Here is a 4,477-nt window from a genome sequence, read left to right as displayed (position 1 = left end):
GTTCTCCAAGTGTTAGTTTTGGCTTAGTTCAGTGGCATTCTTAGGGCGCGTGGTATCCAGCAAGGGGATTCAGGTGGATCCGAAGAAGATAGAGGCGGTTCAGAGTTGGCCCAGACTGTCCTCAACTACAAAGATTCAGAGCTTTCTAGGGTTGGCTGGTTATTACGTCGCTTCGTGCAGGTTTTCTCGTCTATGGCATCGCCCTTGACCAAACTGACCCAAAAGAGTGCTCCTTTCAGGTGGTCGGATGAGTTTAAGGAGAGATTTTAGAAGCTCAAGACTGCCTTGACCACAGCTCTAGTTCTAGTTTTGCCTTCAGCTTCAGGCTCTTATACAATGTATTGTGATGCTTCTTGGATCGGTATTGGGTGTGTCTTGATGTAGGAGGGTAGAGTGGTTGCTTATGCTTCGCGCCAGTTGAAGCCTCATGAGAAGAACTACCATGTTCATGATTTGGAGTAGGCTGCCATTGTTCATGCATTGAAGATTTGGAGACACCATCTCTATGGTGTATCTTGTGAGGTATTTATAGATCATCGGAGCCTCCAGCACTTGTTCAAATAGAAGGATCTAAATTTGAGGCAGCGGAGATGGTTGGAGATGCTAAAGGACTATGATATTACTATTTTATATCACCCGAGGAAGGCCAATGTGGTGGCTGATGCCATGAGTAGGAAGGCAGTGAGTATGGGTAGCCTTGCATTCATTCCTGTTGGTGAGAGACCTCTTGCACTTGATGTTCAGGCCTTGGCCAACCAGTTTGTGAGATTAGATGTTTCGGAGCCCAGTCGGGTTCTAGCTTGTGTGGTCTCTTGGTCTTCCTTATTTGATCGCATTAGAGAGCGCCAGTATGATGACCCTCATTTGCTTGTCCTCAAGGACAAGGTTCAACACGGTGATGCCAGAGATGTGACTATTGGAGATAATGGGGTGTTGAGGATGCAGGGCCAGATATGTGTGCCCAATTTTGATGAGTTACGTGAGTTGATTCTTGAGGAGGCCCACAGTTCGCGGTATTCCATTCATCTGGGTGCCGCGAAGATGTACCAGGACTTGGTGCAGCACTATTAGTGGAGGAGGATGAAGAAGGATATAGTGGGGTTTATAGCTCCGTGTCTTAACTGTCCACAGGTAAAATATGAGCATCAGAGACCGGGTGGATTACTTTAGAGGATAGAAACTCCAAAGTGGAAATGGGAGCGGATCACCATGGATTTCGTAGTTGGGCTCCCACGGACTTCGAGGAAGTTTGATGCAATTTGGGTGATTGTGGATCGATGACCAAGTCCGCACTTTATTCCAGTTGGTACTACTTATTCTTTGGAGCGGTGACTGAGATTTACATCCGAGAGATTGTTCGCCTTCATGATGTGCTAGTGTCCATCATTTAAGATCGAGCGCGCAGTTTACATCACAATTTTGGAGAGCTGTGCAGCAAGAGTTGGGCACTCAGGTTGAGTTGAGTACAACATTTCACCTTCAGACAGACGGACAGTTCGAGCGCACTATCCAGATATTGGAGGATATGCTACGTGCGTGAGTCATTGATTTTGGGGGTTCTTGGGATCAGTTTCTGCCGCTCGCGGAGTTGCCTACAACAACAGTTACCAGTCGAGCATTTAGATGGCTCCATATGAGACCTTATATGGTAGACACTGTAGATCTCCGGCGGGTTGGTTTGAGCTTGGTGAGGCTAGGCTATTGGGTACCGACTTGGTTCAGGATGCGTTGGACAAGGTTAAATTGATTCTGTGATGGCTTCGCACGGCGCAGTCTAGACAGAAGAGTTATGCCGACTGGAAGGTCCGTGATGTCGCTTACATGGTTGGGGAGAAGGTTCTGCTCAAGGTATCACCCATGAAGGGTGTTATGAGGTTCGAGAAGAAGGGCAAGTTGAGCCCTCGGTATATTGGACCATTTGAGGTACTACAGAGGATTGGAGGGGTGGCTTAGTAGCTTGCTTGCCACCTAGCTTGTCGAGTGTGCATCCAGTATTTCATGTTTTTATGCTCTGAAAGTATGTCAGCGATCCGTCTCATGTTTTTGATTTTAGCACGGTTCAGTTGGATGGTGATTTGACTTATGATGTGGAGCTGGTGGCCATTTTGGATCGGCAGGTTCGAAGGTTGAGGTCAAAGAACATAGCTTCAGTAAATGTACAGTGGAGAGGTCTGCCCATTGAGGAGGCTACTTGGGAGACCGAGCGATGCGAAGAAGATATCCACACCTATTTGAGACTCTAGGTATGTTACTAGACCCATTCAAGGACGAACATTTATTTAAGAGGGGGAGGATCTAATGACCCGGCCGGTCGTTTTGAGAGTTGTAGACCCGTTCCACCATTTACTGCGCCTTTTGTGCTTTATAGCTATTATTTGACTTTCCAGATTAGTCGGTTCGGGTCCAGAAAGATTACAGAATGAATAGACACTTAGTCTCATAATGGAAAGCTTAAGCTGAAATGGTAGACCGGATGTTGAATTATGTGTAAATGACTCCAAAATGGAGTTTTGGTCGTTCTATTAGCTCCGTTGGGTGATTTTCGACTTAGGAGCGTGTCCGGATTGTGATTTGGAGGTCCGTAGTTGAATTAGGCTTGAAATGGCAAAAGTTAAATTTGTAAAAAGTTTGACCGGGAGTAGACCTTTTGATATCGGAGTCGGATTCTGATTCTGAAAGTTAGATTAGGTCTGTGAATTCATTTGTGACTGGTGTGCAAAATTTGGGGTCAATCGGACGTGATTTGATAGGTTTCGGCGTCAGTTGTAGAAATTGGAAGTTCAAAGTTCATTAGGCTTAAATCTATGTGCGATTTGTATTTTTGACGTTATTTGAGGTGATTTGAGGGTTCGACTAAGTTCGTGTTGTGTTTTAGGACTTGTTGGTTTGTTTGGTCGAGGTCCAGGGGGCCTCAAGTTTATTTCGGATGATTTTCGGACCAAGGTTTGAAGATGAAGAATTGTTGAAGATTTTCAACTGCTGGTGTAATCACAGCTGCGGAGTGGGCACCGCAGATGTGAGCTCGCAGAAGCGAGAAGGGGACCGCAAAAGCGGTCAATAAGGAAGCTGGCAGAGGTCATAGGTGCAAGGCTCTTTCTCACTTGCGTGTCTGCAGATGCGGGTATTTGGCCGCAGAAGCGCAAGGGTGTTTGGTGGGCAGCTTCACAGAAGCGGACATCTCCTCGCAGAAGCGTGTCCGCAGAAGCGGACCTGGACACTGCAGAAGCGTGAGAAGCCGCAGATGCGGTTAAGTGAACCGCAGTAGCAGTTTTGCTGGGAATTAAAAACACAAGGGTTCGTGATTTTCTTCATTTCAAACATTTTGAGCTCGGACTAAGGCGATTTTGGAGAGGGTTTTCGAGGGGATTCTTGATGTATGTCCCTTGTGCTCGTTTTTGATAAATAATCTTGTTTCCCCATTGATTTTCCCACCTAGTTTGTGTGTTTTTAAGGTGTAATTTGGGGGTTTGAGGCTAGGGATTTGAAGAGTTGATATTGGGGATTTGGGTGGCGATTTGGTGTCGGATTTTGATGAATTTGGTATGGTTAGACTCATGGTTGATGGGCTTTCGGGTTTTGTGACTTTTGTATGATTTCGAGGCGTGGGCCCAGGGGCCGGCTTTGAGCCAATTTCGGATTTTTTATTTGTGATCTCGTATTTTCTTGTGATATTGATTCCTTTAGCCCGTGTTGATTGTATCGTATTGTTTGTGGTTATATTCGAGGCATTTGCAGGCCGATTTGCGAGGCAAAGGCATATTGGAGTAGAGTTTTACTCGGACTGAGGTAAGTACAACAACAACAATCCAGTATAATCCCACCAGTGGGGTCTGGGGAAGGTAGTGTGTACGCAGACCTTACCCCTACCCTGGTGTAGAAAGGCTGTTTCGGATAGACCCCGATTTAGGTAAGTAACTACTCTAAATCTAGTTCTGAAGGTACGAAACCCCGAATTATATGTTATGTGATTGTTTTGGAGGTGCCGCGCATGCTAGGTGACGGGCGTGTGGGCGTGCACCGTGGGAATTGTGACTTGGTCCATTCCATGGAACTGTAAGGTTGAATAACTTGTAGTTAGCTATATTCTCTCCATGTGTTATAGACATTTGACTGTAAATCATGTTAGAAATCTTGTTTAGGCTATGTGTTGGTACTGTTGAGACCCACAGAGGCCGTGTTACATATTGAATTACCTGCTAATTGCTATTTGTACTCAGTCTCAGTTTTACTCACATATCATATCTCAGTCTCTATTATTTCCTTGTTGATACATCATATCATTGCGGTTTGGGCTGATTTTTATGATTAGTGAGAGCCCGAGAGACTGGAGAGGTTGATGACTGAGTGAGGCTGAGGGCCTGATTGTGAGGATATTTATGGGATCGGGCTGTGTGACGCAGCATGTTTCAATAATTTATGCCATGATTGGCTTGATATAGCGCTTGGGCTGAAGGAGCCCCCCTCCCCCTCCCCCCCC

Source organism: Nicotiana attenuata, unplaced genomic scaffold (assembly GCF_001879085.1).
Source record: "Nicotiana attenuata strain UT unplaced genomic scaffold, NIATTr2, whole genome shotgun sequence".
Taxonomy (NCBI): domain Eukaryota; kingdom Viridiplantae; phylum Streptophyta; class Magnoliopsida; order Solanales; family Solanaceae; genus Nicotiana; species Nicotiana attenuata.
This window is presented reverse-complemented; position numbering follows the sequence as displayed.